This window comes from Mauremys reevesii, linkage group 16 (assembly GCF_016161935.1).
Source record: "Mauremys reevesii isolate NIE-2019 linkage group 16, ASM1616193v1, whole genome shotgun sequence".
Classification (NCBI taxonomy): Eukaryota; Metazoa; Chordata; order Testudines; family Geoemydidae; genus Mauremys; species Mauremys reevesii.
Window position 1 is genome coordinate 14,406,824 of NC_052638.1, and position 13,722 is coordinate 14,420,545.

The 13,722-nt window shown below is 43.6% G+C and overlaps 1 long non-coding RNA gene across 1 annotated transcript; it reads left to right on the forward strand.

Moving 5' to 3' along the window:
• The first annotated feature begins 3,583 nt into the window (after window positions 1-3,583).
• LOC120384812 lies at window positions 3,584-11,391 on the forward strand. Its single transcript, XR_005589123.1, has 4 exons — window positions 3,584-3,746; window positions 4,147-4,207; window positions 4,906-5,040; window positions 10,402-11,391. It is a non-coding gene; the product is annotated as an uncharacterized LOC120384812 (long non-coding RNA).
• The last annotated feature ends 2,331 nt before the right edge of the window (window positions 11,392-13,722 follow it).

Sequence of the window (13,722 nt, forward strand, 5' to 3'; positions counted from 1 at the left end):
GGCTTGTTTTCCCAGCACAGACTTCATATTTTAAGTTTTTGACTTTTTAAAGGAAGACTTCTGTTTTGGAAATGTAGTGAATTATCATGGTTTGATTTCTGCCCAGCTATATGATGTGAGATGCCTCATCTTCCCTTTGCATCTCACCATGTAGGAATATGCAAGTTTGTTCCAAAACCCTTTTCTGAAGGTGTAAATCATTGCAAATGTACTGTAGCTTCTCAGAGGGTGTTTCGTCTTTCTGGTCACACACTGGCTCCACTCCCTGAAGTCAGCTTTGTAAATCAAAGTCTTCACAGAGCTCAAATCAAAATTGATCTACCTTCGTCTATTAAACATTCACTCATGGAGCCTTTATGTATAGTACTTTTCTTATTTTTCTGTAAGAACAGCTTTTACTACATGATAATGTGATCTGCTAAAGCCTATCCTGCATTGATGATACAAATCAAAAAGAGCTGTGGTGAAGAACCTGAGAAGTACTGATATTTCATACATAAATATATATAATTACAGCTCTTAGCAATGGCAAAATGCTCTGTTTTCCTAGCTCTGCCTTGGCACACTTTATCCCATTACCACTCAAACAGCCTACATTTCACATGGTCAAGAACTATCAAGCTTGGATCCTCAGTGCTTTGGCAAGAAAGCGTAAATGGATGTAGTTCATTTGAGAAAGTTTTCGAAAGTAAAGAAAAATAAAGTTTTCAATGTAATTTTTCCACTGTTGGTTTCAAAGACAAAATTAATGGGCTCGCTGCTACAAAGGAGAAGTCAGAAGATTGGCAGAAATATTATTTAGTCCTACTTTCAGGCAAAAGAAAAGTGTTTTTTTTTCCTTTTCCCTGTGCACCATTACCCCTCACCTCTGAACTAAGAAAGACTTTACGTGGTGTCATAATTTAGCAAATTACTTCCTCAAAGGAAGGTCAAACATTTTACCATTCGATCAATAGGAAGCGACTTACAAATCATGTGTATTGATCATTGTAATCATTCAGAGGAATGTAGGGCAGACACTAAAATCGCATGCACTTAGTCTTAATTGCCCACATTAAAGCAATTACGCCCCAAAACTGTCATTGTCTAATGCTGTGCACACTATGCAGCTTGGTAACTTTTAGCAATACATATTTAATCATATAAGTCAGCCTTTTAGGTCAGTTGCACTAAAGACCTACAATATTGCCGTAATTATGCAGATATAGGTACGTCTTTTTTCATCGGAGTGTAAAATCTTGTTGCTTTGGCGGATGGGAGGGGCGGGGCGGGAAATAAGCCACTATAGTATTGCAGCTGGTATTCAATATGTATATTTTACAGCTGCACTATGTGCTGGTGACACAGGTACTGAACGTGACCTGAAATTGCTAATGAACAGAGAGCATTTGTAAAAGCAGTCACAGGTCAAGGACTTGAAGATAAAACTTGTTGAGCTGTATGCTGATGGGAGGTTTGTGTCAGGGGTGTTATTTGAACGTGTTTATAAACTTTTATTTCCCAGGGGATAATTTTAGCTAAAAATGTCGCAGACAAGGGACAAGCAGCCAATTTGCCAGCGTTAAAATACATGTTTTCTGCTCTTTTAAACATCAGGTGAGTGCCTGGTTCGTTATGTCACAGGCAGACTCCAGATTCCAGACAAATCGCCCCCAAATGCGCATCCCCTTCGCTGGGAGGGGGCTGATCCCAAAGCCCATTGACATCGACAGGAGTTTTTTCCCCCCTGTCTCCAGGTTCAGGCAACAAATTCGGTACAATGGCTTTAGACAATAGCATGCTGAGAGGCAGGCTCCCTCCCACTAGATTGATCCTGAAGCAGAGAGACCACTAGAAGAGGGTCCTCTGATGCCTAGCCCAAGGCAGTGGTGAACATAAGAATGGCCATACTGGGTCAGACCAAAGGTCCACCCAGCCCAGTATCCTGTCTGCCACCAGTGGCCAATGCCAGGTGCCCCAGAGGGAGCGAACCTAACAGGTAATGATCACGTGCTCATAGGCAAGGAGAAGAACGGGGGCCGCTCATCAGGACAGATAGGTGAGAGCATGGGCAGGGGCCTTTTCCTTTCCGAATCGCGTCCATGGATCACATCACAGTCCATGGGCTCGGGCTGGAGAGTGGGGGGGAGGAAAGGAAAGGCTAAAAGGGGGGGGGGCACTAACCCCCCCCCCAATGCTGCTGTGATCTCCAAGCCCTTTTGTACTCTAGTTACCTACTTCTCCGAACTTCATCAGAGGCTAAAATGTCCCATGTTATTTTAGCAAAATCATCAGGAATTCTGCAAAACAGATACGCCCCCATGTTATCTTCCTTTGGAGACCCTCGGTACTAGTGAAAAGCAGACGTGAGGGGTAAATGTGTTCTCACACTTGGCAAGATGTTTAACTCCAGCGCGCAAAGAAAGCTCAATCTCTAGGAGCTATTGGGGAAAATAGTATTTTAACTGATGCGTTGTGATCGCAGCAGTAAGTATGGCAGCTGTTCCTTTATGCAGCCACGGGCATTTAGAAAAACGGAATCGCGGGTGATTTGCACTTTCATAGGTACTTAAGGTGTTTATAGCTCCTCCTAACTCTTCGGAAGGAGAACATGCTCACGTGCCCCCAAATAATCATTCAAGCACTAGCACCATTCAGGGGAAGCCATTTCAGCGTAAGAAAAAGAACCGCAGTCAATGGGATCGCATCACTGGTGACGAGTCCGACCGGAGCACTAATCTAATGTTAAATATTGGACGCAAACTGGGCGTGTTTTGCTGCAAAGGCCACATCGCCGAGCTAAGTGCGGTGCGTGCGCTTAGCAGTTCCACGCCTTTCCCTGTGCTCTTTCATTCCAGCAGCAATAAAGTTGCTTGGCTCGATCCAACTTTATGAAAGTTAAAACTGGTTTGTCTCCCCCCCTCCCCCTTCTCACACCTTATCTAGTTTCTACATTCTTCCCACTTCAGTAGTCAAAGTGATTGAAAAGCCGAAAACTGAGCAGATCCATCCCTCCAGCAACTTTCCTCACATTTCTCATTTACCATTTTATCAAACAGGCCCTTTGTCTGCGCAGTCCCCTGATGCTGCCTCTGTTACACGGAGATATTCTTCAGGTCATGTGGGTTAAAAGGGGGCTAAAAAGGAGATCATATTGGACTTGCTTTACACAGACATGTAGCATGAGACCCCCACGTCCAATAGAGGAAAGATATACTACTCCTGTTTGATGAGCAGCCGGCCAATAAATTCATTAATCATCATTTTATGCCTCATCAAACACTTCCCAAGTTCCTCCATGGGAGTTATACAAATTAGCCACTGAAAAGGCAGTAATTTTAGTTTAGCTAGGTAAGTGCTTTTTGATTGCCTTCCTGAACAATGCTTCCCTTGACAAGCTAATAAATCAGCCCTTTCTGAATCAGAAGTGCAGCAAGTGCGAACAATAACTCCACATAGTTTCTGCGCTGATTTCAGCTGGAAAGGCCTAAGAGGATGATCTGGGATCAAAGTCTCTTACTTTATTGCAGAGCGAAAGCTTTCTTTATGAAGAAGAGCTGACGGGGGGGGGGCTTTTTTAATCAATTAATGAGCATTAAAAAGGTCTTGAAACAAAAAGCAGGGCTGAGGCTCCCGCTGCAATGACGTCAGATGACCTTGTGCGTGGCGGGGCCCGCGCTCCATCTCACCCCGTTGTTCTGGGGAAGCGGTAGCGATATCACTGCTGGAGCGCGGTGAAATATATTCCGCGTGAGCCAGGTGGACAGGTGAGGGGTGGCTGCATAAATCTAGAGGCTGCTGCTGTCAGGAGTAACAGATTACCCGGGAAAGTCGTAACAGAGACTGTATTTAATCTGCGACCAATTGATTCCTAGAATGTTTCAGGTATTTGTAGTGTAGGTTTAGATTTGTTGGGTGGCTTTCCAGAGGAAAGCCTGGAGGGTGCGCAGTCTTATCGTCTTTTCAAATTGCTGCCTTTGACGGTATCATCCTATTTAAAACACACACACACACACACACAACTTGGCCGTAAATCATTTCACTAATCAGCTGTCACCAGCCAACATGCAGGCATTGGCATTCAGCCGGTGAATTTGTTTTGGAAGGCCGTTAGCAACCAAAACTGTGTTTGTATCAATAACCGTCTGTTAATGTCTCGTGCATAAGGATGTAGAACACGGAGAAGAAACAAGGAAAGACCGAATTAAAGGGGAACAATTTAAGGGGGGTGAGTATTAATTGCCTGTTGAAGCAAATCCCTTCCCCACCTAGGCTAAGGTAGACTAATTGCCTGGAGCAATTATTCTATTAGAAAAACCGCAGGGTTTAGTGATTCAGTATCAATAGAACGCTCAGCTAGAGCTGTAGGGAAGCGAGTGACCACGTGCAAGGTGCTAAGTTCCAATACTTTAACAAAGGGTGTTGCTGATTCCCCTTCTCCAAACACCACTTGTCCTAATAAGCGGCAAATAATTACTCTGCTCAAAAGTGGTAAAGGCTAGGCGTCCTCTCCACTCGTCTAGACCCAAGGTATTTTAAGTACAGTGTGTCTCTTCTCCTCTCCTCTCCATTAACTTTCCTTCCACACATCACTGCATGCCTCTGAAAATAACTTGGCAAACTGGGAGCCCGTTTATCTCTTTTATCTTGGGACCTGATCCAATTAAATAAGTGCACATTTAAAGTTGTATCCATCAAGCACGAGTGTGGGGAGTTCTGTAGTTTGCTTTAAGCAAATAAGTTAATTTCATTGAGAGAGGTTTCTGGACAAAATATCCCAGCTCATGTTAAATAAGGGTGACTTTAGAATCCCCTGAAGTGAAGGTGGGAGGCCAAGGAGATTTAAAAGTAATACCGTGGAACAGGTGAAAGTCAGCAAACGGTGTCTGCAAAGATGCTCGTTAACCAAAACACCTTTTTCATAAGTCTACAGAAACCGACACAAGAGAAGAAGAGAGAGGATTATTCCACAATAGCCTGCATCAACCAAGCAGACCTGTTCTCAGAACACTCTTTGCAAGTTCCAACATGCTCTAATTATAACAGATGAGTAACAGTGTGGTGAGGACATTTATTTTCTGGTATTTGGGGGCGAACTGATTTCTGAAGCTTTTACAAGTAGTCTATCAAACCACTAGAGTTCCTTGGCATGAGGTTTACTGTCAGTCAAAAAACACTGACGGCTTTCCAAACACAAGGGTTTTATTTATTTTAAATCGATGGAGTCAACGTACAGAACATTAAGTCTGGATCTGTACTTGTCTTGCTCGCTTACACATGGTTCTGCCACTGGAAATACACCAAACCTGCTCTCTTTTTTTAAAAAAAAAAAGGGGGGGTGAGTACGGAAGAAGAGTTAGCCAACAGAAAACAAAGGAAGGAATAGCTTCCTTAAATTGGTGCCACCAAAAGGCGTACAATTTGTAATTCGGTTCTCAGCCTGTTTGTAGAAGCGTTGTACATTTTGAACGTAAGCACTGAAAACTCAGTTAAATAATCATTTGGCTGCCTCTCTTACGTGTTTCTGTAAACTAACCGTAAAAAATAATACAGATTGCTTTCATCTGAGGCAATTAAGACAATTAAACAAATCCACCACCCTCAAAGAAACTATCTACAGCCAAGTGATGCTGTTTCCTGGAGTATTTTCTGGGGGTGGCAATATACCTGTAGGCCAAACTAATACGTATAATATATACGTTACAAAAATCAGCTAATTGTCTCCAGAATGTTTTAAAACACTGTATCTAAAATCAGAATGAGATAAACCATCTGATAGATCGGGCTCGCTAACAAATTAGTTCAAAACGCTGGTTGCTGGTAGTTATGGGTTGGAAACTCTTTCCAAGACCCCGAGTCCAGTTTCCTCTTCCAAACAAACAAACAATAGGTTGGTTAGTGTTGTAGCGCGTTTTGAGACCCTTGCGAACCCCCCCTCCCCCCGGTGGAATCTCGGTGGTTCGAACCGAGCACTGCTTTAGAAACTCTGGTCCCAATCCTGCTCCCCTGGAAGCTGGCAAGGACTTCCATGACTTCAGGACTGCGTCGTCTGGGCCTGATCCTGCGTTCCTTTAGCATTCAACACTAGTCCCTGCGAGCATGGGGAATGCTGGGTCCGAAAGGATCAGAGCCTATTCCCGGTGCCTTATACACTGTAACACAGGGAGGAGCAACAGCAGGTTTGAAAGAAACGTTGCGCCTGTTTTTGCCAGCAAATGCATAGAGCAGTGTCCTGTGAAATAACGTAAGTAACTATTGAATAAGGTAACTTAAATAGGGTAAAAGTCGTGAATAACGTAATCAAACTATTGGAACCAAATACATTCGAGCGAGGTGGGAAATCCCCAGTGACCAAAGAACAAGTGTGAAAAATCGGGGGAGGGAGTGGGGGGTACTAGGAGGCTATATAGGAAAAAGACCCAAAATCAGGACTGTCCCTATAAAATCAGGACATCTACCCCCCCCCCCCCCAGTTAGTACTAAATGACTCGATGCAAATAGATGATGTCTGTAAAGCTGAATCGAATTTCTCTCGCTGATTCAACCAAACGAGTTGGGTATGGGGTGGGGTTACAGTCTGGTGCTGCGCTAACTTTTTCTTCTTGAATCCTGCTGCTGGGTGACAGTGGCCTGGGTATTAAGGGTTGGCAGCGCGTTCAAAGTGCATCTCTAGGCACGGATTTCGTTCTGTTCTGCTACACAGAAATAAATCCGTACCGTGCTCAATCTTCGCTCTGTCGTGTATTGCACGAGACCGATTCTGCAGCCCTCCCCGGGGTAAGCCTCTGCAGGATCGGGCCCCACGTGGCTGCAGAACGGATCCCTTTAAACCAGAGGGCAGCTGGCGCTCTCAAAAACCAGAAGCGTGAGCAGGGGAAGGAGACATCGCGCAGAGTGTGTGTTAGATAGTAAAATGCAGCGCTTATTAATAGGAGCTGTCTGGTTTGAGGCAAGGATTTTGTTACTGGGCAGCAGCTTTCTTATGAACCCTCAAACAGCTGCAAGAATCCTGTGCAGCCTTTACCCACGAGCAGAACTCTGAGATTTAGGAAAACCCCGGGCTGGGTTGTTTATTTTTGTTACTTTTGTTTGTTTTTATGGTTAAGTTTCTCTCACAATCTATTTAAAGTAGCAGTCGGCTGTAATTGCCCTCTCCCACTTCACCCAGACAAGGATTTATTCATAAATATTTGTAAAGCAGATTTTTTAAAAAGCGACGGGAGAGAGGGCATTGCCGGCTCATTAATAGTCAAGAACTTGCTTGGACAAATTATTTTTAAAAATCCTGGCTAGGTACAGGGTAGAGGAATGCAGGGGGACAATAACCCATCTGTCAGTTACAGGTTCATTTCGTGGCTAGAAGTATCATGGAGGGGGGATGATTTATAGTGAATGTGATTTAGAAGATCTCAGCATAGACTTTGTCTTTGTCGGAGCCAAGTAAAAAGAAACAGCTGGCCTGAATTTTTAGCACCCATAATTAATTAAAAGCTTCATTCCTGGGATTTGATGATTCAATAAAGCAAGACCCTTATTCCCCTATGTGATTTCAGTGAATATCTACTCCACTCCAATTCTTTTGGGTCCCAAGATAGGGCAGATTAACGCTCTTTTTCTGTGGGAGAGAGGGCGAAAAATGCCTCAAGAGTGCATCTAAGGCACACACAAAAGGTAAATTCAAAACTGCCACTTGTTCTCTGCAAAGGCTCCTTATTCTCCGCTATTGATGTATTTGTGCCAGGTTTTAAAGAAACCAGAGGGGGGGATGAGGCATTAACATATTGCTCATTTGGAAAAACAGACGGTTCTGTTTTTGGTAACACTTGTTCCACTGCCAGCCACAGATGTCCTTGCTAATAATCTAAGCAAGTCATATAAAAAGGGGAAAGGGGAGGGGAGGAGGTCTCTTTACACTTTCTGTGCTGAATTCGATTCCGCGCTAGAGACCAGGCTGGCTCGAGTATGTTTCTCTAGTGATTTGGTTAATGCAAAGCCGGACGTAAGAAACCTGACTTCTACATCTGCGTAATAACAATAATTAACAGCACAGCGCTCTGTTTGTCAACAGAACCGAGCTGTATGATTAAATAGCCAAGCTATCCGCAATCAGCTGATTGAGTTGTGGGATTGGGTGTCTGGCTGCCGTTTACAGCGTCTCGTTTGAGCTACTCTACCTTTTTGACCTATGTAAACTCCTTTTTTTTTTTTTTTTTGCAGCCTATCTTCTATCAAGCCGATTCTTATGGGGTTTGTGGGTTGTCGGTTGTGTGGTTTTTTTTTTAAACATTCATACTGGCCAGATTTGGGGAGAGGCGGGGAATCCGTTTTAAACAATGATTCCTTTGCTTCCGAAACGAAGGCTAAATGTATTTGCAATCGCCTTTTAAACCTGCTGACCAAGTGCATTTCCTTGCTCTGGAAGAGCTTGGAAGTCGTTCCTAGGCATGACTAGAAAATATTCTGTTTAGATCATCTTACTAGAGGAAGGGAAGGGGTAAAAAAATACTGTTAAGCCAATTATATCAAAACATGCCTTCCAACAGAAAGCTAGATGCTGTTACTGTGCTCGCTCTCCGAGTAGTATTCGGTATGCTAGATGGCAAGGACAGTCTAGATGGTTAATAGAGACAATTGAAATGTATGTAAACGCGGTACAGTGTGCTGCGGATCGGAATTAGGCTTTGTTTTCTATTTCAAACGTGGGAGGAACCAGCAGGCTGCGGGATAATCGGAGTCTGTCAGTGACTCTCACTGAAGAGCTGAACTTTATTTTGGGGAGGGAAAAGGAACATTTCAATCCCAGCTGACTCTGGGGTGCGGTAGCCTTGGATCTTTTCCATCCAGGTCCTCTCAGCAAGAATAGATGCATCCTCCATCCCCGGGTTTTGTTATTGTTAAGTTTCCTAATGGACTTAACAAGTATTTGCTGTGGGGAAAAATACGGCGACTGAGGTCCCATTATGGCTTAGTGTTATTGACCAGGCCTTTCGTGGCCGCGCCCAGACGCTTCCTGATTATGGTTCCGATAGTGTGTTCAGTGAACGCGAACTCCAGGGTGCTCTGGATCCCACGCTGGGGGGGTACTTTGCTTTCGACAGGCGGGGGGAGGCTCGCTAAGCTCGAACAGGTGAGCAGCTCCTCTGCTTTGGACGCCGTGTTCATTTGCAAATATGCTTTAGGGTGAGGGGCAGACACGCCCCTCCCCCCTTGCGGAGGACAGCTGCCAGATGGGAAAGCCCCTCTCGTTGGAGCCTAGGGCTGTCTGACACACACACACACAAAGGGAACGGGTTAGGCGAGTTTAAAAATCACAGCGAACTTTCTGTTCCCCCTGGAGCGGACCTAGAACGCTGCATTTCTAGGGGAGTTTCTCCCCCTGCGCCCCCCCCCCCCAGTCAAAAGCAGAAAGGAGCCGCAGCGACGCTACTTTACCAACCGCTTTTAACACCTCTGACCTTCCTGGGTTCACCTGCACATCAGTGCACTCCTTTTTATTCTGCGTAAGGTCTCGGCTGATTCAGTTCCTAGCGTCCTGCAGCTGAGGACTGGGGAAGTCAGGCCCAAGTAGTGCCCCAGTCTCTGGGATGGCTTCACCCACTCACTCCCTGAGTGGGTGCCCGCCCGTGTGCGGGTGCCCTGCCCTTACAGCGACCAGTGTGCCTGTCCCGGGGGAGGGGCAGCGGGGCCCTTGCCTACAATGGGGGAGTCGCACGAGCCAGCGGACTGGATCCGGCTCCCGTTGGAGCTGATGGGAGTGTGGCCACGGATCGCGGGGAGAGCAGGATCGGGCTCCGAGCGGCTCTGTCTCCGTCCGCAGACAGCGGAGTCCTTCCTCGCCAGGCCCCGCACGTGCGCACCCCGCGGGGTTCTGGATTCCCGCAGGCCCCCAGGGGAACGCGGACCGGGCCCAGCCCAACTTCTGGCAAAGTTGGGCGAACTTAAGTCGCTCCTGCGGGAGATCTCGCCCAGTTTAACCTTCTCGCCCCTGGCCTTGCGCCGCAGACGAAGGAACCGACGCCACGGAGAGCGGGAGGGATGAGGATGGGGAAATCTGGTTCTAATGGGAATTAAGAGCGAATCTTTTTTAAGTTTCCCCGAGAGTTGGCAGCATCTCCGAGTTGCTGTTTGACGTGCTTTTACCTGGCCAGCAGCGTGATACTGAAGAGTGCTCCGTGTTCTAGGCGTGTTTCACACGCAACAGCGCTATCAAACCCACATCCCAATCGCCTAATCAGCCTGGGTCCTATAGCTGAGTATAAAACCGCATCCCTTCTTCCAGCCAAACGGCTTTTCCCTCACCCCTAGCTGGACCCATGGCTGTGAGAGAACACGGGAACGCGCAAGCACAGAGGCAGTAAAGGGAAGCATCTGAGAGCAAGATTCCTGGTAGATTATTAACATGTTAACACCCTGTTTCTGCAGGCTAGGGGACGCCTTAACCCCCTCGGCTTCCTCACAATAGCCCCCAACAGCAGCTCGGACACAACTGCCCCTTCCTCCAGCCCTACCCTACCCCCAGGAAACCTGCAACGCCCACTCAGAAACTGGCTGACGGGCCATTCTGCTGGCCACCTTTCTGGGCACTCTTAATTGGGCTGGAATGAGAAGATCGTTTTTTTCTGCACCATGCCAGCACCAGGAACTGGCTGCGTGAACGACTGAAAATGCGTGGACTGGTCTCGAATTTTAAAATGTCAGGATATCGGTATTAGGTTTTATTATTTAAAAACCCCGTAGCATTTTAAATGTGTTTGTATCCTTGTTGTCAAAGAGACGTGAAGGATTTGGGTGGACCTACATACACGTGTTAGATTCACCTGAACCTATAAAGGTAGCACAATTAACGATTACAATGATACAGCATCGTAATGTGATTTAGCTTTGAAGAAAATGCTCTCTGCCAATGGCTGCTTTAATAATACAAGTCACCACCAAACCTCCATCGTATGCCCCTTTCACTGGGCCAGTCACCGCACTTGGCAGAGGTGGCTCAAGAGTTGCATTGTTGTGTCTATATTATACCGATTCCGTGACAACACTGACATTTCCGAGCAAAACCAGAGAGATGCAGGTTGGAGAAAAGGCCAAGCTTTCCTAGCAAATCATTCAGTTTGAGAAATCTGTCAGGGAACCCCCTCAAAATATTGAGTGAACTGCCTTCTATTGACTGTATTTAAACATACATACGTATTTTTTTTAAAACCACCCTGAAACCAGTCTTGAGAGAACCCTTATTGTCACTCCTAGTTTCTCATCTACTCTGCATTTAAACCATTTACTTAAATACTCTGCAGCAAGAAAATAAAACCTCGTCTTAAATATCTGCAGCAAAATAGTTAAACCTAATTTGTGTTTATCATAACAAAAATACAGTCAGACTCGTATGCATACAGTATGTATATGGCTGTATATACCAGCCTTATGTAAATAATCATGTTACGTTATAACGGTGATATTTATAAACAGTCAGATATTTCAAAAGTCATTGATGGATTTTTAGATATTAATCACCGCACTCTGGGCCAACAGTCTGTGAAGAAGTTGACCCTAAGTAAGATATTTCAATTTAAAGAGACTGCATAAAAGTAACATCGGAGTTGCAAAATTGAGAGGTCATCTCAACTTGTCAAAAATAGATGAACGCTGCTTTTCTTTCTTTTTTTTTTTTTTAAAAAAGGAAAAAATGCTCCTTTAATTAGAAAAATAACATTATGCTGACATTAAGACCAAACAATTACATCTAAGATTTCATACAGGAGAGGGATGAGGGAAGCTCAGAACTATTTTTATTAAATCTACAATCATAGTTAAGACTGAACTAGGTACAACCAGGCGACAAACTGAATAGCTGCAATCTAGAGGAATTGGATTAGTTCCCTTAGGAATTTATACATCAAACGAAAACCCTATTGAGATTGCTAATAGACCTATTCAAAATACGCCTTCTTATAAGGGACTTGGTTTTTTAAACAAACGAGGTTCCTAAACTTATTCCCAAAGTAGTTTTTCAGGGGTAGAAAGAGCATCTGGGAGAAAGGTGTATATAGTGGAAGGTAAAACAAAATCCATCGCTAAATGACTAAGTACAAAAGTTTAATTTTAGGAATGCTTGTTTAACTGTATAACCTGCTGTCTCTAAAGCACCGTTGTGTGGGATTATCAACTTTCCTATTCCAATGACTTTGGACGTTTTAACGTAGGGTTCAACAAACTACCCTCTCCATCTTTAATAAGAGGGCTCCGAGAGATTAGGCTTTATAAAATACTAAGTGATTTTTTAAAAAAGGCAATCTGATGCCACGAACTGATGTCACTGTTTTGCAGTTCGTTTACCAGAACTAGCCAAACTTTCTCCTAATTTAAACAAGGCAAGTGAGTTAAATAAATTTGATTTAGTCTCAATCCCCTCCCCATCACCCAAAAAGCAGCTCAGTATAATTTTTTCACCAATGTAAATAAATGATCCGATTGTGGAATTCAATATTTTTTTTTAAAAAATTCATTTATAATTTATAAAGTGACAAAATAACATACTATTATCCCATGAATATTTGATTATTTACACTTTCAGCTTGAAACAATTTTGACTTTAAACCAGATTATCGACAAAGATGGTATAGCAAGTGAACATTTACTGTATTTTTAAAACATAATATACAAACTACTATTTAATATCCCATAAAATGTAAATATGCATGAATAAACCTGTTACAGCTAATAAATAGCTCTGACAAAGTTGAAGCGATTACAAAATAATTATCTGGCTTGTAAAAAACAAAAACAAAAAATAATTTAAAAAATAAATGGGTGTTTCAGTACTCTTGTTTAAGTGGTACCAGATATACCCCAGTCAAATTAATGTCACTGATATGTTCGAATACAATTGACACCCAGAAAATCCGATGTGAATAGAGCAAATTTGTTGCTATAGCTTTGTGGTGTAACAGTTTTTGAACATTAGAAAATTTGCTCTGGAATAAAACACACTGCTTAGTTAATTGCAAAGGCAGGGAAAGTCAAGATTTGAGAACCTGAAATACCCATGGGAGGTAGTTTGAAGTGCAGGCTTCAATTAATGTAGAATATCTAATTTGACTATGGATTTCCTTTTTTACTTTGGTTTTAAAGTGATAGAAAAACAGATTTTTTTAAATGGTTAAAATTGCTTCTTTTTTTAATTTACAAAAGAGAGATGACAAAATTCCTAAACTGTTAAATGTTACCAGTTTGCTAAACTGATCTGCTAAACAGAGCATTAAACTTTCCTGGCCCAATTTGTATCTAGTAAAGTTGAGATCTATCTTCCTTTGTTTTCGAGTCGTATAGTATAGTGGAATTGTGTATTTGAAGGCTCCTTGATTACGTTTTGATTCTCTCTCTTCCATCCCCCCCCCCTTTTTTTTTAGCACCAGTTTCAAAGTGGGTAGGTTTGAAATTCAGGACAAGTGTGACACCTACCTGTGAATGTGGGGAAACATTCCAATCCGACCCTCAACCTCCGTTTATATATGGTAATCTCCGGACAGACAGATTTACAAATCCTATCAATGCTTGCAATATGCAGCGGCGATGAAGCACTAATTTAATCAAATTAACCAAATATATCAATGCAAAATTCGGAGGGGGGGGGATGAGTTGGAGGGGGAATCTTTCCCCTAGTGTATATCTTAATGTGTATTCCCTGGCTCTCTTCTTAATAACTTTGCAGCACCTTTGAAATAGTAATAAGGGCTAAATCTGGCA